This window comes from Grampus griseus (genome assembly GCF_964374135.1).
Source record: "Grampus griseus genome assembly, chromosome: 15".
In the NCBI taxonomy this organism is placed as follows: Eukaryota; Metazoa; Chordata; class Mammalia; order Artiodactyla; family Delphinidae; genus Grampus; species Grampus griseus.
The window spans coordinates 14,114,653-14,141,658 of NC_139009.1; the positions used below are offsets into that span (position 1 = coordinate 14,114,653).

The following is a 27,006-nucleotide window of genomic DNA, read 5'->3' on the forward strand; positions in this document are numbered from 1 at the left end:
GGACATATTTTTTATTTTCTCCATCACAGCCTAACACAGGATTTCCTGAGTACACAGCAGGTGATGAGTTCTGCGGGGGTATTGAGAAAACACAGGGTTGATTAATCTTTTGTCTTTGGGCTTTTTCAGTATCCATTTAATATCCTAAAAGAGAGTTATGACTCGATACAAACAGCAGATAAAAATGTAAATTTTAAATCAGAGAAACAACAACTTATTTTTTTCTTCTCTGTTCTCCCTTCTTATCACTGTACTGATCCTTCTAGAGGCAGTTAAAAGCTTGCCCTGCTAGAGATTCAGGCAAAGGCTGTGAGCTTTGTGTGTTTGGCAAGTGTCATGGTCAGCAAAGTTGCTTTTCTTGTTAGAATAGTCTATTTTCTACTGTGATAGAGCTTCACACTTATGATTTAAAAAAAAAAAAATTTCTGTGGCAGAGACATAACCTCCCTCTAAATTCTCATCTTATGGTGTAACTTCATCCACATACTCATAACTCAGAGCAGCCTGTTATTGAAATTATGTACACATTTCCTCCTTATTTCTTGTTGCTAGAGGATAACATAGGTTAGCCACAGGATAATACTTAAAACATCAAGAATCACAGCCATTCCCCTCTCTTCTTGGCCTTTATAAAATAATTTATAACCTTAATCCGTACCACTTGAAAAACCTAATCAATTCTATTTTTTTCAACTCCCTTTATGATTACCTTTTTGGTTGTCTACCTAGAACAGTGGTTCTCAAAGTATGGTCCCCAGACCAGAGGCACTGCTAGCACCTGGGAATTTAGGAGTGTTAATTCTACAGGTTTTATCCCAAACCCACTGAATCAGAAACTCTGGGGTTGGAGCCCAGTAATGTGTGTTTTAACAAGCCCTCCAGGTGATTCTGCTCAAATCTGAGAACCACTGACCTAGTACCGGCAGCCTCACTTTTCAGGAACTAAGCAACCTGGCGTCTCAGAGAAACAGCTCTCACCTTAGCCATTACACTTGTAAAGACAGGACAGGGAGCAACTCAGGAGAGCCTGGGGCGTGCCTCCAGAGAACACCATTGCATAAAAGGGGTAGCCTGGCCAATCCACATGTTAGCACCTCAGACCTGATTGAGGCAAACACCCCCAGGAGACGACTGACTTGGAATTTGAGAGGAAGTGATTGCACATCATAATCAGTAAATTGCACGGAGGGATAAACAGAAGCATCTGCTACTAACATTTTCAAAGCTACATTTTTCACAGGTACATTCCAGAGTGTAACAAACCATTTCCACATGTGGGGCTGACCTCTCAACTATATATCTTACCTGCCTTTTGTGTCATCGCAGATTTCTTTTGGAAGTTAAAGTTCACTTCAAAGTCATAGTGAAGCCAAAATCTTTTCCAGGTGCACTGATGAGCCTTCAGAGATGTTGGTGATCTAGGCGAAACTGTGGATTAGGGAGGGCTGCCCTGCCTTCTGTGATACCCCTGCCCACATCAGTTACACGGATGCAGCTTAGAAGAGCTGAAGGAATGCTCAATGTCGCTAATCATCAGAGAAATGCAAATCAAAACTACAGTGAGGTACCACCTCACAGTGGTCAGAATGGCCATCATTGAAAAATCTACAAATAACAAATGCTAGAGACAGTGTGGAGAAAAGGGAACCCTCCTACACTGTTGGTGGGAATGCAAATGGATGCAGCCACTATGGAGAACAGTATGGAGGTTCCTTAAATAAACTAAAAATAGAGTTGTCATAGATTCAGCAAACCCACTCCTGGGCATAAATCCAGAAAAAACTATAATTCAAAAAGATATATGCACCCCTATGTGCATAGCAGCACTATTTACAATAGCCAAGACATGGAAACAACCTAAATATCTATAGACAGATGAATGGATAAAGAAGATGTGGTACATATATACAGTGGAATACTATTCAGGCATAAAAAGAATGAAATAATGTCATTTGCAGCAACATGGATAGACCTAGAGATTATCATACTAAGTGAAGTAAGTCAGAAAGAGAAAGACAAATACCATATGATATCACTTATATGTGGAATCTAAAATATGGCACAAGTGAATTTATCTATGAAACAGAACCAGACTCAGACATAGAGAACAGACTTGTGGTTGCCAAGGGGGGTGAGAGGAGGGATGGATTGGGAGTTTGGGATTAGCAGATGCAAACTATTATATATAGAGAATGGATAAACAACAAAGTCCTACTGTATAGCACAGGGAACTATATTCAATATCCTGTAATAAACCATAATGGAAAAGAATATGAAAAAGACTGTATATATATATATATATATATATATATATATATATAAAACTGAATCACTTTGCTGTACAGCAGAAATTAACACATTGTAAATCAACTACACTTCAATGTAATAAATTTTTTAGAAAAAGAATAGCTGGAAGAAACTTATTAGCATATCAGTGCTTGGACCCCACTCCTCAAAGTTCTGATTTCATTACTCTGGGTGGGGTCTATGAATTTTTTAAAAACACTCCATGTTCTTCTGTGCATTCCAATTCTAGAACCACGGAGTTAAACAAATGTTTCTTGAGTACTTACATGTGTGAGTCTTTTGGTAAGGCAACAGAAGATTCAAAAGAGCAAAGGTAGAAGGGTATGTCTTCAAGAAGCATGGAATGAGGAGCAAGACATACACACCTAGCTGGAGCCCGCAGCAGACTATAGGTGCCACGTTAGGGCTACACACAATTTATCTTTGCCAAAAACAGGGTAGAGTTAATTCCAAATAGGTACAAATGGATGTACCTCTACAGAGGAAATTGGCTTTGAATTTGGTTTTGGAGGATTTTTAACAGACAAGTGAGAAAGAATGTTTGGGACAGAGAAAATAAAGATGAACAAACGTGTAGAGGCAAGAAAGTTCTAGCATGGTGGAGGGGTCAGTAAATACTGTATAGTCACTGTATATAGGAAATGATGTTGGCAAGGTCATCAGGGCTAAATGTTAAAGGATTTTTGAATGCCCTGGTAACAACTTGGATCTATTCTCAATGAAAAGTAACATCATGATACATATTTAGAAAGATGTACCATTTGGAAGCTAGCTACTATTTCTACTAAGGAAAGTGTTGTGAACTGTATTTAGCCAATTAAATAAACAGTTATTGATCATTTAATTTACTTTGGTATACATTCCTGTGTTAGACACCATGAGGAATTTTAAAATACCCAAGGCAACAATTTATAATGAACAGATTGTTGAACCTTACACTACTCTCTTGTAATTCTATTAAATGAAATAGAATTCTGTGGGTTAAGTGACCAATTTCTGTTGTTACTGTTAATAATTCTTGTTTTTGTTTTTCTTTTTAAAGTAGTTTATATATGGTAAAAGTAGCTTGCTGGAGCCACTTAGAACATTAGCCCAGCAGCTGGCTATATGAAACATGCACTAACACACTCTGGACTTGGAGGAGATGCTTATGCCCTGAAGACCATTCAGAAGCAGGGCTGCAACCCAGGGCAAGTGCCCTACTCAGAAGGGCTTCTGCCTTTCAGGCATCTTCCAGTGACAATAAATGGGATGCATGTCACCATGTGTGAGTGTTTTGTATGCAGGCATGTTTGTTTGGTTTTCTTTTATCCAGGAAAGAAGGCTCATTCTCTCTTCCTGTGCCATTAACAAAAGCAATCACTCTACCTCTCTCCAAAACGCACTGAATTTTCTAATAGTTGACATCTCTTATGGTGGTGAAGGGAAGCCCTGGCACTGACATGACTCTGAGATCTGAGAGCACCACTCAGGCAAGCCTCAGCACCACTAATTGCTTGCACAGTGACCTTGGGTAGGTCATTTTCCCTCTCTAAGTCTAAATTTCTTCATTTGTGAAGCAGAAAAAGTAATAGTACCTAAGACACAGGAATTTGGGGGGATTAAATGAAATGACATGCTAAGAACGTGAGCTACAATTACCAAAATAGCATGCAGGGCCTTGTGCCAGATGCCGGGGATGGAGAGGCAAATGAGGCAGGACACCTGCTCTCTTTGGCAAACCAGCAGCATACTGTGTCAGTACTTGCCTTCCCCAACCTTGTCCATGTAGGAGACCTCCAACCTGCAGGCTCGGATCTGCTGAGTCCTGAACCAAACGGTATGAACCAAACTTGCCCCTTCCCAGCAGCAAGTTTTGTCTGGATGTGGTCTTGCCAGAGACTCAGGGCATCCATGCAACCCCTGAGCTGGAGGAAGGGGCCACAAGCCAAGGAATATATGGGGCCTCTAGAAGCTGGAAAAGCAAGGAAACAGATTCTTCCCTAGAGCCTCCAGAAGAACCCAGCCCCGCTGACACCTTGACAATAGCCCAGTGAAACTGATTTTAGACTTCAGACTTCCAGAACCATACGAGAATAAATCTGTACTGTTTTAAGCAACCAAGTTTGTGGTAATTTGCTATAGCAGCCATAGGGAATGAACACAAGAAGATTAGAAAAAGAAATTAGAACTAGTCCTTGAATACCCAGTTGGGAACTTTGTCTGTATTCCCTGTGTCCTCTGAAAAGATGTAACAGAGATGTGTGGGTTCCTGCTTCAACCTGGACAGTCACCTCCAAGCAAGGCAGTCATCATAATTAAAAACTCCCTCTTCCATACTCCTGCTGCCATACCATTCCTACATGCCACCACCTTCCTTCCCCAGAGGGAACCCCTTGCAATATGGATATCAGACCAGATGGGATTCATGTTCATTACACCCATTCGGATCCTGTGACGGGCTACTGGCTGCCTCTGGGCAGCCCCACAGCCAGGAAGTTTGACTTATCCTCTTCTTCCTGCTCCTCTGATACACCTGGTGGCCAAGACCAAGGCTGTTGTAACTGCAGGGTTATGCAGTCAGCTTCCTGGGCTTCACACATGTAAGCGTAAGAAGGTAACATGCCCCCGAGGATGACTGAACCCATCTCCGCCTCCCCAGCGACCCTTAAACAAAGTCACTGCCAATTTGGAATGGCTCTGGAGAAGCCAACAATGCTACCAAAAATCCAGGGCAGGAACATTTCTGGTACTTGAGCTAACTTCAAAGATGAGAACTAATTCATTTAAAGAAATGAAACCCTTTAGGCTGAAACATCCTCACCTGAAAGAATCAAAACAAGTAGCTCATTACCTTTCTTGGATACTTCTAACACAATCTGATCTTATGAGGATGCCAGTCTAACTTTGGAGAGAGAAGACTGTGTCTGCCAAAGGAGTGAGTAAGGAGACTGTGATAGACATTTCACATGGGGAGCTGCAGTTACCTGTACTCTGTATCACCGCAGTCACTTTCTGCATCACAACTGGCTCACAGAGAGCAAAAGCAGGATCCAAAGTACGAATAATTCATCTTAACTAAGTTCTTTTCCTTTTTCCCATTTAATTTTAGTTATATGTGTAATAAACAAATACATGTGCTTTATTTGCAAAATAAATAACTATGTATAATAATAGTGAAGGGCTTCCCTGGTGGCGCAGTGGTTGAGAGTCCGCCTGCCGATGCAGGGGACACGGGTTGGTGCCCCGGTCTGGGAAGATCCCACATGCCACGGAGCGGCTGGGCCCGTGAGCCATGGCGGCTGAGCCTGTGCATCTGGAGCCTGTGCTCCGCAACGGGAGAGGCCACAACAGTGAGAGGCCCGCGTACCGCAAAAAAAAAAAAAAAAAAAAAAAAGTGAAAAACCCATTAGTTGTTCCTCTCCAAAATCTCATTCCCCTCCTCTAGAACTAACCTAGACAATAATTTAATATTCATTTCAAATGTTTCTAAATGTCTATATCAACATGTATTATATACAGTATGTGCAGAGTTTGAAATTAGTTTAACATAAGGGCAGGAACAATAAATCTTTTTCTGTGACTTGCTTTTTTAAAAAATATATATACTTTTTACTTTAAAACACTTTTAGATTTACAGGAAAACTGAAAAAATGGTAATAGAGTTCCCATATACCCCACATCCAGTTTTCTTATTAACATCTTACATTACTATGGTACATTTGCTACAATTAATGAACCAATACTGATAAATCATTATAAACTAAAGTCTATACTTTATTCATATCTCCTTAGTTTTCACCTACTGCCCTTTTTCTGTTCCAGGACCCCATCCAGGACACTACATTGTATTCAGGTGTCATGTCTCCTTAGGCTCCTCTTGGTTGTGACAGTTCCGCAGACTTTCCCTGTTCTGATGATACTGGTTAGATACTTTGTAAGAGGTCCCTCTATGGGGATTTGTCTGATGTCCTTTTCCAAGATTAAACTGAGTTCTGGGTTGTTGGGAGGAAGATCACAGAAGTAAAGTGCCAATTTCACCATGTCATATCAAGGGCATATACTATAACATGCTTTATTACTGTCGATGTTGACCGTGACCACCTGGCTGAGGCAGTGTTTGTCAGGTCTCTCCACTATAAAGTTACCCGTTTTCCTCCCTTTCTATTCTATGCTCTTTGAAAGGAAGTTCCTATACATACCCCCTTGAGGGCAGAGTATCTACATAAATTATTTGGAATTCTTCATGGGAGGTTTGTCTACTCTCCCCTATGTGTTTTACTCAATCATTAATTTCTATCTGTATAAACTCATGGATATTTATTTTATACTTTGCATTACAATCTAATACTACATTATTGTGACTTGCTTTTTTTACTTATCTGGGCAATTTTCCATTCCTTTAAACCATAATTCTGAAACCATGGTTGTATAATTATGTACTTAGAATGTTATTTTTTAATTGAGCTCTTGCTACATGAACTATGGTGTAGAGATATCTGTGATTGCCAAGAACATAGCTGACATCATTTCCATACTTCAAAACTGATTTGGGTGGGAGGGAGCAGTTAAATAGGGCACTAATGCCTGCCATTACAAGCAGTTGTTTGGAAATCCAGGAGAATCTGGACATGCTAGAAAATTAGACATTCAGAAAATGATCCTTTTCACCCATTCCACTCCACCTCACAAATGTTCTTGGGATGCCTTTAACAAGAAAAGAGCACCCAATTCTCTTTCCTTTTGCCATTGATATAAAACATTAATTACACCCTCCTCTAAAGTATGTGGAATATTTAAATTGTTAATAACTCACGATTACAAGGGGAGTCCTGTCACTGATGTGGTGAAATCTGAGATGTTGGGCAGGATAAGTTTTACAGTTTCAGGCTGAGTTTTGGGAGGGATCACAGGTAAATGCAGGTATCTGGTCTACCAAGTGCAACCAGCAGTTTCTTCCTTGATTTTCAGCAGACCTCTGCAAAGAAAGCAACTTGCTCAAAGTTGTAGTCTGAGAAGATGAAAAATAATACAACTCTTGGGACTTCCCTGGTGGCACAGTGGTTAAGAGTCTGCCTGCCAGCACAGGGGACACGGGTTCAATCCCTGGCCCGGAGAGATCCCACATGCCACAGAGCAGCTAAGACTGTGTGCCACAACTACTGAGCCTGCTCTCTAGAGCCCACAAGCCACAACTACTGAGCCCACCTGCCACAACTACTGAAGCCCGTGTGCCTAGAGCCCGTGCTCCACAACAAGAGAAGCCACCGCAACGAGAGGCCCACGCACCGCAACGAAGAGTAGCCCCTGCTCGCCACAACTAGAGAAAGCTCACGTGCAGCAACAAAGACCCAAAGCAGCCCAAAATTAATTAATTAATTAATTAATTTTTTAAAAACCCCAAAACTCTTAAGGCATATACTGCCAAACTATCATCATACCAACAACTCAGTGAGGGCACAGAAGAGCATCTCATCCTCTCTGACCGACACCTGTACTGCTCATTGATCTTCTTTCAGTCCTACTAGGCTTCCCTTCACTCAGTCTCTCCGGAGCTCACAAAGGGCCCCTCTGCTCACCTCCAGTAGGAGTCCCCACACGTCACTGGATTTTGCTGACAAGTGACCTTTCTCTCCTGGGATAAATAAGCCCATGACAATGAACCCACCTCAGTCCATCCACAAAGGCCAGCAGGAAGTAACAGCAGCTGGGGCAACTGCTTCTTCTCGACTCCAGGCTTTTGACGGAATTACTGAAATCCCCCAACTTCTGGGGTTGAAGCAGTGAGAGAATGTAAGTGGCTCCTTCACCTCCTTACCAAACGGAAAGGACCACGCCTCTAAACTTAAGTCTATACTTGCTCTTCTGGCATAAAAGCTTCTTTGCCATGTGTTTCAAATTGCTCTTTTTCTTGTCTTATCTCCCAAGCAGGCTCACAAGAGACCTCTGCTCTAGCCAGGCTGACCTCCGCCCTACTTCTCTATTGTCGTGTGAATTCTTGCCCCAAGTGTTTGCTGAGCTCTCCTACCCCTTACAATACTCTACTCACCTCTTCACCTACAAACCCCATCTTTAACTTCAGGCTATGTCTCAAAATCTATCTACTCTGAGACTCCTCATCACCTCTCTTCCTAGAACTTTCCCCTCTCCTGCCCATGTGGTGTGTCTGCTATTCTTCTGTTCCGCAAGAGTGGCCCTGCAGGTCTGATCTTCCTCCACCGAGGGCAGAAACTGGGTCCTATACATCCTTTACAACACCCAAAGCTCTGAACATCAGGGATTGTTTTCCAATGAACACGTGCATGAGTCACCACAGTGAAGCACAGAAATGATCCCCCATGGGAAATGGGGCTGACATTTTCAGCCATTTTAGACGCAGCAACAAGTAGATGAAGAGATTTGCTAAAAGTCAAGTAGGTACTTATCTTCATTCCCTCATCCAACATCATTAAAATAAAGGACTATAAAAGATATGAACCCCAAATGACAAGGAGAGGATTACAGCAGATGAGAGATGCTCAACAAAATTTAGGAAACAAAAAGCAGACAAAAAGCAGACTGTTAACCACTGTGCTGCCAGGGAAGCCCCCAGAAATTATTATTTTAAAGAATGAATGCTCTCAGATATAAGAAAAGATATTAAGAGATATCAAATCTAGGGTCTTCCCTGGTGGAGCAGTGGTCAAGAATCCACCTGCTAATGCAGGAGACACAGGTTCGAGCCCTGGTCCGGGAAGATCCCATATGCCGCGGAGCAACTAAGTCCATGTGCCACAACTACTGAGCCTGTGCTCTAGAGCCCGTGAGCCACACCTACTGAGCCCACGTGCTGCAACTACTGAAGCCCGTGCGCCTAGAGCCTGTGCTCCGCAAGCCCCCGCTTGCCACAACTAGAGAAAGCCCACGCACAGCAACGAAGACCCAATGCAGCCAAAAAATTAATAAATTAATAAATAAATTAAAAAAAAGAGAGATATCAAATCTATGCAGAAAAGAGTAAGTGCTAATAAAAGAATACTGAACAAGAAAAACCCTTAAACACTGAAAATATTACAGCACTTAAAATTAGCATTTAAAAATTCGGTAGATGACTAAATTGAAGGAACTCTCCTGGAAAGTATAACCAAAAAATGGATAGAAAGGGAAAACAATAAAATTAGAAAATTAAAAGATAAATTCATGAAAACTGGCATTCAACTGATGAGATGACCTGAAGAAATGATCAGAGAAAGAAACTGTAAAAAAAATAATAATATAAGAAAATATTTTTGAGCCAAGGGATATGGCTTTCTAGATCAAAAGAGAATACTGCATGCCCAGCATGCTGAATTCAGAGAAGACCCATCACGGCTTATCATCGTGAAATCTGGGATAAAGAGAAGCTCCTGAAAGTTTCCCGAGAGAAAAATCATCAAATTTTTCTCATGAAAAGAATTAGGAATATAAAGAATTGCTCCATACTCTTCAAAAAGTAGCATTGGGAGCCACCTGACCATAGAGAAATGCCTTAAAATTCTAACAGAAAACTATGACTACAAATCTATACCCAAACTACTATCCAATATGAGAGGAGAATAAAGATATTTTCAGACATGCTAGGTCTTATAAACTTTTTCTTCTTTGTATTTTTTCTCAGGAAGCTTTTGGAAAATATGATCTTCCAATATGAGGGTCTAAACTCAGAAAGAAGACGTGAGGTCCAGGAAACCAGGGATCTAACTTAGGAGACAGATGATGGAAATTCCCAGGAGGATGATCAAGACAAATCCTAGGATACCAGGATGCATCAGCCCGAGATCATCAACCATCTTGACTGGCGGAGAAGGACAGGACAGATGGCTCTAGGAGGAATAACTCTAAGAAAAAAACAAAACCTGAAAGATTGCCTGAAGTTTCCGTTCATATTGAGAAGTGCTTTATAGCTCTGTTAGAAAAGCTGGCAAAGAATTAGTTACACAAATAACAATACGAAATGAAAGAAGGAATATTGACTACAAAAAGTTGTAGAGAAAGAGAGTAATGGTATAATTGCATGGCTCATCTTTGAATAATATTTACATAATTATACAATGCCTGACACTAAATATCGATTTGAGTAGAAATGGCACTGTAACTATAAAGTGGGGATGGGGAGAAGAGCTGTGTATGTGTTTGGGGCAGGGGCAGAGGGGTGGTATAAAGAGAATGAAATCCACATTTTCCATAGAATAAAGTCAATAGATAACGTCTAAAATTGAAAAGTGGAGAAAAAGTATAAACATGATACTTAGAAATATAGAAGTAAATGCCAGAGGAAACAACAGTAAGGATTAAAAGCGGCTACTTCTGAAGAATAAAAATCAGGGATGGAAGAGGGTAGAACAAGAAACTGCTGTTTTATATCATACGATTTATGATGTCATTTGACTTTTGCTTTTCAGAGAAGCAGTGTGGTACAGTGCTCACAAGCCCAGACCTGGGTTTGGATTTCAGCTCTGACACTTGCTGTGTAAACTTGGACAAGATCCTTAAGCTCTCTGTGCCTTGATGACCCCTTTCAAATTGGAATAATAATGCTTGCCTCATGTTATTGTAAGGCTTGAGTCAGTTCATAAAGCACTTAGAAAAGTAGTACTTAGTGTTTTCAACCATTTACTATTACTGTTATTACTAGATTATATATATATAATTTTTTAAATTAAAATTAAAATAGAAAAAAGGAAGGAGTATGCAATTATGCCTTAAGCTCTGCTTCTGAAGGCTCTGTCCTTTCTTTCTTCATAGACAGTAATGGTCAGCATTTTATATTCAGTTTTGCCCTAAATATACCAATTTCTGTCCCCTCCTTTCCCTACAGAAAATGTCAGTGAACACAGGAACTCCTGAGAGGGTGTGCGACCTCAGCACTCTTCCCCGTGCCCCCGAGTGGGTGTCTAGGGAGTGGTCTACACCAGCGGTCCCCAGCCTTTTTGGCACCAGGGAGCGGTTTCAGGGAAGACAATTTTTCCACGGCCGGGGGTATGGTTCAGGGGGTAATGCGAGCGATGGGCAGCGGCAGATGAAGCTTTGCTCCCTTGTCTGCCGCTCACCTCCTGCCGTGCGGCCCACTTCCTAACAGGTACCCGGGGACCCCTGGTCTACACCATCGCTTAAGCCCTCCCTAGGATGGAGACCACGCTATCAGAGTCCAGAATGCACCCAGCCTGACTCTATGCGTGTGCTTTTCAAGGCAACAGGTCGTAAAGCATCCTAGATCACTGTGGTTATTGTGAAAAGACTTGCTGTCCTGCCAGGGTCCCAGACAGAGCTCGCTGTGATTCAAAAGTGAATGAAAGAAGTGTGCAGACACATTCTAGGAATCAACACTTCACTGGCTCTTCAAGGGCAAAAGAAGACTCCCTCTTATGGTCCCCTCTGCTCTGCCCTGTGCCTTCTTCTCCTGACCATAACCCTGTGACACAGTACACGGTGGAAATGCTAGAAGGCTGCTGCTTTACTCCCCAGTACTTCTCTGTCCTGTTCAGCTACAGCCCGGCCTCAACGCAGCATCCTCATGAGAGGGGAAACCATGGTGACCTGTGACCCGGGTGTGACCACTCCCACTGCCCCACGGCAGAGCGCACCTGCAGGCCGTGGTGGACTGAAGTGCTTTCATTACAAAATGTGGGGAATGAGCTTGCTCACAGCTCTGACACCTACTGACCGTGAGACCTGTATTGTCAGTTCTCCAGGCCTCGCGTTGTAAAATCTGAGAGTCAGGATGCCTGGCAGGATCAGCGCCCTCATCTCACCCAGGGTGAGCAAAAGGTCCGAGGAAGTGAAGGGATCTGAACGAGGTAACACACTGAATTAGAATAGGGGCTCGAACCCCAGCCTACCGAGCCCGGGACGGTGCTCTTTCCACGGTGCCTGATCACTGCCAGCTGTCTAAATCATCACCTCCCAATCACAGACTCCTCCACGTGAAGCCCCAGAACACCGTCCAGAAATCCACAGGAAGACAGCATCATTCTTTCACAATACGGTCATTCCCTTCCAAGGCTTCAGCACTGGATATTCATCTTACCAAGAAATTCCCAACTAAAATAACAAATGGAAGATGAAAAGCTCCAAATCAGTTTAAACAACCTTTACCTGCATAGGCAGTCAAATCGGCATATCTGACAGCAAGTTCTCATACAAAGTCAAAGACTCACCCTGCTGTATGTAGACCAGCGGTAACGGAGCCTCGGGGGAAGGGAGCTGCTTCCGAACCAGTCGTTAAGATGAGCCAACTGTTCCCTTCCCTTCCCCCTCCCCTGCCCACACCCACCCAAAGGCCAGTCTCTCCCAAGCTGTTTGGCAACTCTGTTGAAGACAGCTTAAGGTCCAGGAGTGGATTGGGAACAGCTAACACTCTGGCAATCATTTCCTTTTCCTTGAGCCCAGACTTCAGTGGGCGTACGATGTGGCATTTTGCTTCTGATTTCAATCATTTCCCCAGCAATTCAGCATGAGAAAAATAAGAGCTTGCACCAGCTCAGGAGCGGCCAGCCCCCAGGTTCCCTGCCTCCTTGCAGTGGACTTGGTGACCTAAGAAGCCGGCCACACATTGCCTGTAGGACAACGCAGGAAGGTTCATCGTGCATTGCTCTCTTCTCTTTAAGTCAAAGAAGCAGATGGGCCTCCAATCCTGCCGAAACAAGCCTGGAAACTACGAGGATGGACAAGCGATTTCACTTTTAAGCTGTTTATGGCAGTTGTTGGAAATTAACATAACTGATTCTGGTGTCTATGTCATTGCTAGGGATGTCTAGAATACGAGCTAAGGAAACTCTAGGGCATATTTTCTTCATCCTCTGGTTCCCCCTGGTTTTTTGGGCTAGCCTCCTTCACCCATCCTCCACTTGACTGACAAGTGATATAAAACATGTCTCGGAGCCTATCATGCCCTTACAAAGAATTATCCAGGGCTCCTGGGAATCTTCAGCATAAAGGTCCCCACGGACTTTCAGAAGGCCCCACCAGCTTCTTCCTGGCCCTTCCCCACTCCATCCTCTGCTTCAGCCGTGCAAAGCCACGCACAACCCAGGTTCTCTCTCACCTATTATTGAACACGCATTTCCCTGTTCTCAGAAAACCTCTTCCCCCTTTCAAATAGCCTACGTCTCAGCAGAAATGCTATGTCCTTCAGAAAACCCTCCTAGGCCCCTCCAAACCCTGAGTATTGAATGTCCCTCCATGGAAGATCCACTGGGTTCTTAAAATGACCTCTAGCAACATACTTTTTTTTCTTTTTTTTTAAATCTGTCTCTCCGGCTAGTTAGTGAGCAGTTTATCAGGAACAGTAACTTTCCACTCTGAGTCCCGCCACCCTGCACCTAGTGAATAGAATGTGTTCAGTGACGCAATGTATTCAATTGATTCAATGGTTCTTACGGGCAGGAAATATGCTATATTCTTTTTTTCAATCCTCCAGGTAACAGATGCTCAAAAGCAGTTTGTGAAGGAAAGAATAAATTTAAAAAGCTGTATTTCCCCAACTCACAGAACCTGTACTTTGTCCTCAGACATATGCGCATCTGAAGAACAATGATGTCAACCTGGGCTTTGGTCTTCAAGTCGTTCATCACGCCCTGCGTCCCAGGCGGCATCTGCTACTTGAGTGCCCTCCCTCCTGGCCTAAGGCACTGCTGCCACCTGTTCCACCTCCTCCATCCGTCCCACCTTGCTTGCTCCAAGTGCCTGACACTGCCTCTCCTCCCCGGGACCTACAGATTGGAGGCACTCGCTTACGGTTTCAGCTGGACAGCTGCGCCCGCGACCCACGGACAGAAAGTTTAGGCCTCTGGAGGCCCTGCATGTTTTTCACACAGTTCTGTGAAAACCGTCCTCGTTACGCTGATCAAGGCGGCCCCAGCAGTGAGGGGGAGAAAACGAGGTCTGACGGTGGGGTTTAAAAAGAATTGTTACTTCACTGTCTTATTCCAGTTTCGCCTCCTCCGACCCAGAACATTCACTCTGCAATAGGCAGGATAGGCTGACATGCATGTAAGCTTGGGGATCTGAGCCTGAGGCTTCTCTGAAATGATCAATAATCACCTTCCAGAAAGCAGCGGGCTCTAGCCAGATGTAACATGGCCTCCAAACTCTGGATCAGCCGTTTCCAAGGAAGTCTGTTTTTGTCAAGGAGCCACTGGTACACCCAGTAGACACTCTCTGGCAAGTGCGTGAATTGCTACAACATAAAGAGGCAGGCCCGGTTTGAATTACCAGGCTCCGATTCCTCCGTGGAGCTCTGGTCACACTCAGTACACGAACCACCTGGAGCCTCCCTCTGGCACTCCGTTATTTACTCACAGTCCCAGGTGCAGTTAGAGCCCATAACTCAGGCACGTCCGGCCCTCTTCTCCACGGACAGCATCATACCTCATCTCAGCAGTCGCTCCCTCACCATCCATCAGCCATTTCAATTTGGGAATCACGTGCCAAGGTGGATGTTGTCCTTCGGGGATTATCATTATAAATTAACGTTTTCAATTTGGGGGTCTAGTCCGCCATTTTGCAGAGCGTTTTGCCTTTTTTTCTCTTAATCGCACATGCCTCAAATGTCCGAAGGGCCCACTAATTCCTCCCCAGTTTTTCCTTCCTCCTTTTGTAAAGAATTCTGGTAACCAACAGACCACATGCTCTATCTAACCCCTTTTATTTCTCTGGGGAGTCATCGCCAAACCAACCAACCGACATTGGAAAACTCCCAACAGCTCAAGGTCTTCAGTGAGAAAGGCCACCTCCCATCAGTTAGGAGAGCGTGCTACTGAATCTCTCTGTGCTTCAGTTTATCAGAGGATGAGGCATGAAGAAGCTTAGCCATAAAACACGGGCTGGGAGACACTGGGCTGTTGCAAACAAAGGACCCTCTAGGTGCACAAGGATCAAAAGAGAGGGAGAGGTATGATGTGTCAGAGAAGAACTATAAGGAATCCGCCTCTGGATAAAATCTAGGGAACACGTGGAAGAGCAGAAAAGGATGAAACTGAACAGGCACGAAGAGTCATGACCAGAGCCTGTGAATACCACGTAAAAGAAGTTTGGATATTTTTTTCAAAGTAATAGGAAGTCATTGAAGGTTTTCAGAAGGGAAGTCACGTGTTTAGGTCTTGTTTTTAGAGAGATCATTGTCAGAAATGTGGAGATTGGTTTGAAGAGATGCAGAACTAAAGAGGAAGAATCCAGTTGGGGACTGCATCCTTAGGGCAGCTAAGAATGTATGCTAAGGCAGCAAAGTGGAGAGAGGAGAGGAGAGGAGAGGATAGATTAAGGGATTTTTAACGCCATCACAGGATGTGAGGGAAGCAATGACCAGAGTAAACCCTCAGGATTCTGGCTCAGACAACTGGATGAATGGCAATCCTGTTCACCAAGGTAGGGACTAAAGGAAGTTTTACAGAGAAGTGGAATGAGAGAAAAGAAATTAGTCTGGGGATACTTTGAGTGAGTGCCTGTGGGACAGTTGTAGGAGTTTCTAGTAGGCAGGAGAATTTTCAGGGAAAAGAAGAGCCACTGGTATACACAGTGTGTGGAAACTGAAGACACAGGGAAGGTGAGATCATGCAGGGAGCAGGGCTAGGATGAGCGGACAGCAGGGTCGGCCATGAGACCCTAGGGACTCACCAACCAAAGGAGGACAGAGCTTCACGGGGAGAAAGTGGTCAGCTGTGTCAGCTATGCCACAGAGCGTGGCATCCTGTAGAGAGAAGCAGAAAGAAGAGGGTTGGGGAGGGACAGTACACGTGAATGTGGTATTTCAGGAGGCTCAGCTAGGAAAGGAGAGAGAGAGGGCCAAAAGACATTATTGGCTGGTGGGTGGGTTATTGTTTTATTTTTAATAACCTTATTGTTTTGCAATAATTTTAGAATTACAGAGAAGTTGCAAAACCAGTCCAGTTCTCCACATGGCTAACATCTTCCGTTACCATGGTACGTTCCTCAAAACTCAGAAACCAACATTGGTGTATTACTATTACCTAGCTTCCAGAATTTATTTGGACTTCATCAGCTTTTCCACCAAAGTCCTTTTCAATCCCAAGATTCAACCCTGGATAACACATTGCATTTAGTTGCCATATCTTCCCGATATATTATGGTCAGTCTTTGTTTTTTGTTATTTTTGCAGTGCGCGGGCCTCTCACTGTTGTGGCCTCTCCCATCGCGGAGCACAGGCTCCGGACGCGCAGGCTCAGCGGCCATGGCTCACAGGCCCAGCCGCTCCGCGGCATGTGGGATCTTCCCGGACCGGGGCACGAACCTGTGTCCCCTGCATCGGCAGGCGGACTCTCAACCACTGCGCCACCAGAGAAGCCCCAGTCTTTGTTTTTTTTAATGACCTTGCCACTGTTGAGGAGTAGGCCAGGTAACCTGTAGAACGTCTGCCAGTCTGAGTTTTTCTCATGCTTAGACTGGGGTTATGTAATTTGGGGAAATAATACCACAGAGGTACTTTCCTCATCACTTCATATCGGGGGGTACATGAAATCCATATGGCAACACTGATGATATTAACCTTGATCACCTGGTTAATGTCTCCACTGCAAAGCTTCTGCTTTTCCCTTACCTGACTCTATTCTTTGGAAGTGACTCACTAAGTCCAGCCCACACTGGGGTGTGAGGGTGGGAGTGGAGGGTGGGAATTAAGCCCCATCTCTTGTTTTCCTTTTACAGTGAGAAAGACCTTCCCAGTTCAGCCTCTAATCTTTATTATCTCCTTTATCTTAAAACTACAACACTTCTAGTCTCTGGCACACAATAGAGCACTTAATCCTATGAGATTTTATTTTGTTCACTTGTTATTTCAGACGTCTTATTCAAGACTTAGGCAAAAGGGCTCAATGTCTAATCTGGGATGCACACTGTACTTCTCCCTTTCCTCAACTCACTCAATTACTATGTCCTGTCATCTTTACCTACTAAACATCTCTTAAATTCGGTCACAGGTGATCACTGACAAAACTTTGTCAGATCAACTGACTCCTAAGTTCTGTATCTTTCCCTCCAGGTAGAAACCTATCCTCATCCCTGACACCTGATATAAACAGAAGGGCAGCAAAGGGAACAAAACTTTCTCTGTACCACTGCCAGATTCCAGAGTGTTAAACAGGAATGTGGGGTGAAAGCACAGTGCAGCACGTGGACCTACGGTATGCCTTCCTCAACTGCTGCTCAACCTTGGAGCCCAGAAGCCTCTGCTTTGGCTTGAAAGCTTAGAGCTCAGCCTGAAGAAACGGCTCATAAAAAGTCCCCTTCCTGGCATTTACCCAGAAACTCCCCCCAGGAAGATGTGTTCAAACAAGAATCCGCTCTTTCCTCTATGACTCTGCTTGTAGGAGGCTTGCAGGATGGGTCCAGTCTCAGGAAAGGACAAGCAAGAGATCTGGACTTTGGGATCTGTTCCACCACTAATGGAGTGAACCGTTCTGACTTCCATACCCTGAGTTCACATTGGTGAAATGAAGGGCTTGGGCTGACGAGAATGGATTCAGTTCAACCCCAGCAGCCCTAGGAAGCAGCTACCACTTGATCTCATTTCTGGGGCTTCTCTGTTACGGTCACAGAACAGTGTGACTGGCTTTGGGAATGTTATGTGGGAGCCCTATCTCCAAAGACTCACATGGAAAAGGAATTAGGATAGCACAGGTCAAATTCTAGCTTGGTGAGTAAAGCCCAGTGGAAAGAAGAGGCTCCCAACCTCTCTAGAGACAGTGCATACTTTCTCCCCAGGGGACTGGAGGCTTGGCAGCCCTCAGTGGCCTCCAGCCCCATCCTATCAAGTGGAGTTGGCTTGCTGTTGAGCTCACATGACAGATGGCTCTTTGGGCTTCCAGAGGGCTCTCCAGCCGTCACTGGGCTGTCAACTGCAAACAGAAGCCATTCTTTGTCCTCACCTCCTCTCCAGAATTTTTCCTGGCTTCGTAACCTCCAAGGCACAAGATATGCCCTTAACCAACCGAGGGCTCCCCACTCCCTATGTATGGGAATCATCTTTTTTGGAAACCAAAACAATCAGGGCACATAACCTGACACACAGTATTTTTGCTATTCTTGACTGTAAAGACAGTTCAGGAAATGCAGTTTTGGTACTAAGATATTATCATTTCTACAGTGTTATATCTCCTGATACTTAAAATCCAGCCAGCAGAAATTCATAACTTGGACTCAAATTTATATCCATAATTAAAGGAAATCCCCAAGAGTGTCTAGACACAATCATTGCTGTTTTCAATCACTGACACCTTTAGGAGAAGGGTTTGATGTCAGGAGAGAGCTTGCTGGAAGGTGGCAAATCATCATGCAGCTGAGATGAGACAGTGGGTACAGGACCCTTGCTTGCTGCCTGCCACACGTTCTTTAAGAAATGGCCAGATGGGCTTCCCTGGTGGCGCAGTGGCTGAGAGTCCGCCTGCCGATGCAGGGGACACGGGTTCGTGCCCCGGTCCGGGAGGATCCCATATGCCGCGGAGCGGCTGGGCCCGTGAGCCATGGCCGCTGAGCCTGCGCGTCTGGAGCCTGTGCTCCGCAATGGGAGAGGCCACAACAGTGAGAGGCCCGCGTACCGTGAAAAAAAAAGAAATGGCCAGCTGCTCCCTAGTGGAGCCTTGGAATGTAAGAGCCTCTGGCTTCCCACGATCCCAGACAGAGAGCAAGGGACACGAGGGGAACATGGCCAGTGTCAGGGTGGCAGCATCCTTGTCCACAGCAGTGGGAGTAATTGGGCACCTCCACCATTATTCAGAAGATCGTGGCCTGGGAATCCAGGGACCTGAGTTCTAAGCTTGGAATTTCCCAATGTAACATTAGAAGGCAGAGAGCATCATCTCTAACACCCTGCCCAGCTTGAAGGGCCTATGGTTAGTTTAGATTAGGCAAATATTTCTCCAGAGTGACAGGAAACATAGGACTGACATGGTAGCATGAGTGTCTGGGATGTGAGAAAAATAAGGAGAAAAAAGGAATCGAAGACATGTAGGTCTGGTGAGACTCTCCAAATGCGATCCGTACAACTTCTCGAAATGGTTTCAGGAAAAATCTCTTTCCTCTGGGCCTTATACTTCTGATACAGTAGCTCACGTTTTACGTCATCTTAGACCCTCTGAATGGCTTTAATTTAATAGCAGGATAATTTAAAATTCATCATTTTATTTGATTCCCCACTTCCATCAAACAAACAAACAAACAAAACCTCTGAACCTGGCAGGAATTCCCATCCCTATTTCCCCGGAAAAAATCCTGGGGCTCAGGAACTTACAAAAGGTTCACACACAAAAACCTTTACAGGGTCAGCTGGGACCGGAACCCTGGTCTCCAACAGTTCTTTGGAGCTTAAAACTTTCTTGAAGGTTATCTTCAAGCAAAGCCTGCTAAACACTTATTTTACCTCCTGTGATCAACTGGCCAAACTTCTGCTCCGAAAAATGAACATATTAAAATAAAGCTTAGAGTTAGGTTACCTGCTATTATCATTGGCAGGACAGCAGTTTTCCAACTATGCTTCTCACAGCCTTCGAGATTCCACCAGGCCTCTCCCAGGCTTCTGAGTATCTTTGAGCTGAGTCAGGTGGACGCTCTAGGCTCTCCCAGTAATTCAATCTGAGCAGCTCCACTTTTATCTGATTTATTGGTCTCTCTGTAGGTATTAAAAAGTGTTTGGAAACCACGGTAGGGCAAGTTCTAGTCGGTAGTGTCATTCCCAGCCTGAAGCCAAGTTCCAGTTTCTTTACAGGACGTGCAAATAAATCTCTGCTTCAGCCTCCCAATAGAAGAAGAGGAACAGAAAGCAGCCCATTGGTTTTCAAGACACACGGTCATGTGTCACATGAGGACACCTCCAGGTGGTCTTAAATCCAGAGAAACACGAGAGCAGTCATTTCAGTTCTTAAGGCCCCTCTGATGAGAGAAGCCGCATTACCACGCATGCACGGTAGCTAGTATTTCACGTGGACTAACTGGCCTGTTGTCATTCCTTTTAAATACCCAAAGGTATCCTACCTACATGAGGAGCTGAAGGTCTACAAACCATGATCGTAAAGCTGTTTGCACACTACGCAAGTGCTAAAGAGCACCTGAAACCACTTTGCTTCTATTTGTTTTGCCCCCTAACATGCGCACTGGTATATTAGTGTTTCTTTTGAATCCCCCTGGGTTTGGATATTAGACACCCAAGTTTCAGTTCAAATTGAGTTTTCACAGCTGGATTATAAACCAATGGAAATGTTGACCCAGCACCAACTATATCATTCCAAACAGGTGTTGCTTTAATTAGCCTTATCATAAAACAAAAATTAAAAATTAAAGGAAAACATTTTAATGGATCCGAAGAGTTTCTTAAGGTCTTAAAGGGAGCAGGCAAATTGGTGGAGACTTTTAAGCCTTATCTCCTTTTCTGAGATGTTCTCTTAAAAATTCAGCCACACTTCCAAAACTGCAATAATACTCCAATGTCTTAAGAGGAAAAGGAAAGCTGGCTTCCCCGGCATGTTTGCCAGTGAAGGAGAGAATTTTTAAGTGTCGGGAGAGAGGCCTCCAAGGTCCATTCACTAAGGGCTTAGATGTCCACATCTCAGGCAGGAAGAAGATGAAAGGCCAGTCTTATCTTGGGATGTTACTCCTGACTTTAAAGGGGATTATCGTTGTTTTCCATGCAAAGATAAAGGAGTTTTGTGTGATTTCAATTCAGTGCAGAAAATTACTGTATATTTACTAAAGGGGTGGAAGCGAGGTTTCAAAAATCCTACCCTCAAGGGACATTCCCGCTCATTGTCTCACGTGCATGAAACGATTTAGAGAACAACTTAAAACTGGATATGAATTAGCTTAGGTGTGTTGATATTTCCACAAGACAGCACAACCTCCTTGGCCTTTGGGAAGTTTAGGATGAATTCCTAGAGAAAGCAGAGTGAGAGGCTGGCTTCAGACATTGAATATGGAGAGAGAAGCCAGTGGAGCATCTCAAGCTGGGGAAATTGCATTAGTAAAGGGATAGAGCAGTGGTTCCCCAGTCTGAGTGTACACCAGTGACCTGCAGGGCTGGTTAAAACTGATTCCTGGGCTGCCAGGGATGCTAATTCAGTGAGTCTGGGATGAGGTTCCAAGAATTTCTATCTCTGACAAGTTTCCAGTTGATGTACATCCTGCTGGTCCACGGACCACACTTTGAGAACCACTGACGTAGAGGAAGGATTGTGCGAGGCTATTAGGAGTCCAGTGCAGGCGCTGACTTAGCTGTAATGGAGGATTTGTACCAAAGAGTGGAGAATGCAGTTCCTTAAAAAGATGCCCGTTTTTTGATTGTGTGAACTGTATCACTTTTTAAGCTAGAAAATAAAAATTATTCATTCTCAATTTAACCCTTTCTAGCCAACTTATGAGTCTTGTTCACCTTCTTTCTCAAAGGAAAGAGGAAAAGAAATCTCCAGTGAATATCATGAATAGTGCTGTACCTGTGTTAACTCATTCAGTCCTCATAAAAAATAAATGCAATAAAAGTATTAAAACAATACAGGGACTTCCCTGGTGGCGCAGTGGATAAGACTCTGTGCTCCCAGTGCAGGGGGCCCGGGTTCAATCCCTGGTCAGGGAACTAGATCCCACATGCATGCCACAACTAAGAGTTTGCATGCCCCAACTAAGGAGTCCGCGTGACGCAACTAAGGAGCTCGCAGGCTGCAACTAAGGAGCCAGCATGCCACAACTAAGAATTCCTGGAGCCGCAACTAAGGAGCCTGCTTGCTACAACTAAGGAGCCCACCTGCCACAACGAAGACCTGGTGCAACAAACAAACCAATAAATAAATAAATATTTTTTTAAAAAAACCAGTACAGATGATGATGGCCACTATGTACTTTGTATTAACTCACATGCCTCTGAAGGTACCCGCTCAGGCATGGGCGGCATTCTTAACTTGACAGAGAGGCTCTGCTGATCTTAAAACCTCCATCTTCTCAGAGAGATAGAATCTTCTTCCCTCCTCCTTCCCAGGAAAATACCAACTTCACTAGTCCTTTCCATTACTTGGCTTAACGGTTAAGCTCTTTTGAGTTTCAGTGGTTATTCTGAAGACTACAATGCACATTCTTATTTTAACAGAAACGAATACAAATTTGTACATTTACAATCTCCCTACCATTGAAAGAGCCTTGGAAATCTTGAAACTTTGAAACTTGAAGGTTAATAGATCCTCTGTCTGGGGTCCCTAAGGCCATCCTCAGTTTTAGTGATTCACCAGGAGGACTCACAGGACCCCACATATTGTTATACTCATAGCTTTGATTGATAGAGCGAAAGGATACAAAACAAAATCAGCAAGGGAAAAGGCACATGTCGCAGAGTTTGGAAGGAACCAGGTGCAAACTTCCAAGAGTCCTCTCCTAGTGGAATCCACAGGATGTGCTGAATTCCCACAGCAACGAGTTGTGACAACATGTATCAAACGCTTGTCTACTAGGGAAGTTCATTAGAGACTCAGCATCCATGATATTGATTGGGTACGAGTCATACAGACACCCTCTGTCTCATACATACCAACAATCCAGACTTCCAGAAGGAAAGCAGGTGTTCAGCACAAACCATATTGCTTTGCACAAACAGTCTGGGCACAGACAGCCACTCTTCTCAGTTCAGGGAATGGGGGGAAAGTTCAGGAAATTCAATTTCCCAGATGGGTGGTCAACCTTGCAAGCAGGCCTTTCTAATGAGAGCAGTTTCAGGCCTGCTCTGTTAGTTCTCTCCTGTACAACCCCTCCTTATCTTGAGTTACTGTTACCATAGATATTTATTTATACATAACCTTTAAATCTCATAAGAAATAATTGTTAGCTCTTTAGAGTCAATATTCATTTAGATTTACCCACTGTTCTTTCTTGCTTCCTACATTTCCCTTTAGTATTTTCTGTCAGTTATTCTCTGCTGGAAATGAGATCTCTTAGCTTTTGTCAGAAATGTCTTTATTTCTTCTTCATTTTTGAATGATATTTTTGCTGACTATAGAATTCAAAGTTGGCATGTTTTTTTTCCAGCACTTTAGAGATCCCATGCTGTTGTCACATAGTTTTCTTCATTTCTTTTGAGCAGTGAGCTGATAGTCTTAAAGTTACTCTTTCAAAAGTAATGGATCTTTCTTCCTCTGGCTACTTTTATGATTTTCTCCTTATTTTTGGTTGTGAGCAGTTTGACTGTGATATGCCTAGGTGTTTGATTTGTAGCACTTCTTCAATTAATTCTCTGCCATTTCTCTCCAAGTATTGCCTCTGCCTCATTCTCTCTCTGACATTATACTTATGTTAGACCAGTGACTCTCAACTGGGGATGATTTACTTATTTGCCCCAAGGCAAATGTGCCCCACAACAAGTAATTATTTGACTCAAAATGTCAATCGTGCAGAAGTTTAGAAACCCTGTATTGGACTTTTTACCGTATCTGTGTCTTCTATATTCTTCCCTATAATTCTTACCTCGTTTTGTCTCCATGCCTCACTCTAAGTATTTTTTTACTAACTGCCTTCAAGCTTACTGAGCTCTTCTTCAGCTCTGTCTAGTCTGCTGCTAAATTCATCTATTCACTTTTTAATATCAGATATTAGAATTTCCAGTTCTAGATTTTCCATTTGATTATTTTATATGGATCCAAGTTCTATGATAAAATTCTCTACCTTGCCATCTATTGTTTTGAACGTATTAATCACAATTATTTTAAAACCATATCTAATAATTCTAATATCTGGGTTACCTGTTTCTCTTGTCTATTTATTTATTGATTCTGTTTCTCTACATGCTTGATCATTTTTAACTGAATGTCAGTTACTGTGTATTAAAAATGTTCATGCTTTGGATGATGTCAGCTTTCAGAGAGGATTCAACCTCTCTTTTGGAAAGCAGGAGACAGATGGCCTCAATCCAATCTGAGACTGAAATGATTTGAGACTGGATTGTATCATTGAAAGGCTTGGTCTATCTCTGGTTGGCCTCCACTTGTAGAATATCACCCTCCAGTGGTCCTGACTGAGAGCCTGGGTGTCTGCAATGGGTCCCTCCTCTCTTCCAAGTTCTAAACTCTATTCTTTTATTTCTTGGCATCACATAATCTGTTCTTCTTTTCAGTTGCTTTCTGTTTAGCCTCGCAGTCTCTTGCCTTACACGGCTTAATTGTCAAATGCCTGGAGGAAAAACTGGAAGTTTTTCAGTGAGCCAGACATCAGGCTCACTTCTCTGCACCTTCCCTCTCTTCTTGGCCCACAAGCTGTAGCTTCCTTAAAGGTTCAGAGTTCCAATTTTTTGCTCTCTATACCTTAATATTTCCTAACACGCTATCACCTCCCTATCCATGAGAACTGGTTCTCTGACTGACTTCTCAAGCTCTTACCCCACACCCAAGACTGCCAAGTGCCCTGAGTAGGAAATCAGTGTGTTCACCTCACTGAACTTCCTTCCCCTCGAGGATCTGTTCCCTCAACTCCTTGTTGTGTCAGAAGCTCCCTCATGCCTTTGGAGACGTTTTTAAAATCGAGCTTCTAGTTGTTCTCACAGGAGGTTAAGTCCATCACAAGCTACAGCATCACAGCCAGAAGCAGGAATCTGTACTTAGAAATTAGGTTAGACGTAAGGAAGATACTTCTGTATCTTTCTGTATTATTGGATTCTCTCCTGGGTTATCAAAAGCAAGAGTAGTCTCCTGTCCCCTGTAAAAGCCAGAAGAAATTTCCAAGGGCCTTCAATAATTGAAGAGGCATAACAGGGACGGGGTGCAGGAGGAGAGGCAATTATACAAAATGACTTTTCATGATTTCCTGTGACTCCCTCAATCTCTAATTCCTGCCAGTACTCAAACACTCAGAACTTGAACAAAGCCATGCATTTTCTTCCCACAGTCCTCACTTTGGTTTACACATAACTCAGAGATGGAAGATTGCAATTTAAACCAGAAGAACTAAAATATAAGAGCTACATGTTTACATGATGTTACCAGTTTGATTATAGTCAGGAAGTATAGTACATTTGTACTTTTTCTTTCAAATTCCATGAGTGAAGCTCTTCTCACTGAACCTAGAAAGCAAATGTTTAGGAATAGGAAGAAGATTTTTAAAAGGTTTCACGTAGTCTGAGAATTTCGAGCTACGGTTTTCCAGCCACATTACGGTCATGTCATCTCAAGCCTTTGCCAATCTGTTATAAGAAGGAAAATGGAATCCCATGTGTCATCACATGTAGTCACCGAAAGAGCCTTAAGCCTACTTCCTGCCTAATGCTGAGTGTGCATATGAAGCAGAAGTGAACGCTACAGGTGTGAAATCTCAGTTTAACAGCCAGGGAGATTATGAACATAATTGTGCAGGCCCCTGGTAAGACAGTCAGGGATGGCCATCTCCTAAAGACGGATTCATCAAGCGGAGGAAGCCTTCCCAGCAGGAGGCCCACGCGCTGCATCCTGCGGCAGCTTCCTGTCTGCAGTAGCTTACTGCTGCTGGCGTAGTGGAGGGTCCCGGTGGACAACACAGCAGGCACTTCTGTCACGTGGTTCCAGTGTGTGGCAAGACTATTTTCTCTCCGTCACCCAGCTCTCTGGGGCATCTCTTTGAGAAGAGCCCTGAGCCTGTGTATCTTTATGACGATCCTTTGCAGGAAAGCATGATGTGGTCCCAGGAACACTGAACTGTAGGATCAGATGCCTCCAGCTAATCATCTGTCCTTGGGTCAGTCCTTCAAAGCCAGTTTATGCATGAATGTTCTCTATATGAAATGAGGAGATAGGAGCAGATGATCCCAACAATCTCATCCAGTTGGAAGGGACCAGGGGTTCAGGACTCCCTGTAGACGGTTAAAGATGCAGCGCAGCAGAGAAGGTGTCTGATTACTTGTGTAGAGGGTCTGCACTGTGATGAGGAACTTAGTGAAGTAAGTCAGAAAGAGAAAAACAAATCCCGTATGCTAACACATATATATGGAACCAAAAAAAAACCGTACTGATGAACCTAGTGGCAGGGCTGGAATAAAGATGCAGAGGTAGAGAATGGACTTGAGGACACGGGGAGGGGGAAGGGTAAGCTGGGACAAAGTGAGAGAGTGTCATGGACACATATACACTACCAAATGTAAAACAGATAGCTAGTGGGAAGCAGCCACATAGCACAGGGAGATCAGCTGGGTGCTTTGTGACCACCTAGAGGGGTGGGATAGGGAGGGAGGGAGGGAGGCTCAAGAGGGAGAGGATATGGGGATATACGTATGCATATGGCTGATTCACTTTGTTGTACAGCAGAAGTAACACAGCATTGTAAAGCAATTATACTCCAATAAAGATATTTTAAAAAATAAAGATGTATGTATCCCTCTAAAAAAATTTTTTTTAAGTCTATTGCCATCTAATATATGAGGCACAAGGGTAAGAAAAAAACAAAAGAACTTCTCAACAGAGTTTTTGGCTTTCTCTCATTCTTCTGTCATTCCACATTTTGCTATGAAGATACAGATAGATTCATACATGTCTTGTGCATTTGTTTTTCCTCACTTTACCACATATTCCTCAACAAAATATGCCAGCATCTTTTCGTAACTGAAAATATAACTTATAATCTATTCAGCATCAAAATAAATGTTAAAATTCTTATAATGGTCATTTTTAAATTATCCTTATGTAACCCACATAAAGCTGAGCTATCTAGTGTTCCAGCTCAACATACAATTGAATTCAGAAGAGATCTAAGACTGGCATTCAA

The 27,006-nt window shown here is 43.6% G+C and overlaps 1 long non-coding RNA gene across 1 annotated transcript in view; it reads right to left on the reverse strand.

Moving 5' to 3' along the window:
• Positions 1 to 1,398: 1,398 nt before the first annotated feature.
• Positions 1,399 to 27,006, reverse strand: part of LOC309833660 — a 96,059-nt gene continuing 70,451 nt past the window's right edge. Inside the window, exons 2-3 of the long non-coding RNA XR_014297793.1 lie at positions 7,103 to 7,264; positions 1,399 to 1,418 (exon numbers count right to left, since the gene is read on the reverse strand). This is a non-coding gene — a long non-coding RNA (uncharacterized lncRNA). The remainder of the gene's footprint in view (positions 1,419 to 7,102; positions 7,265 to 27,006) is intronic.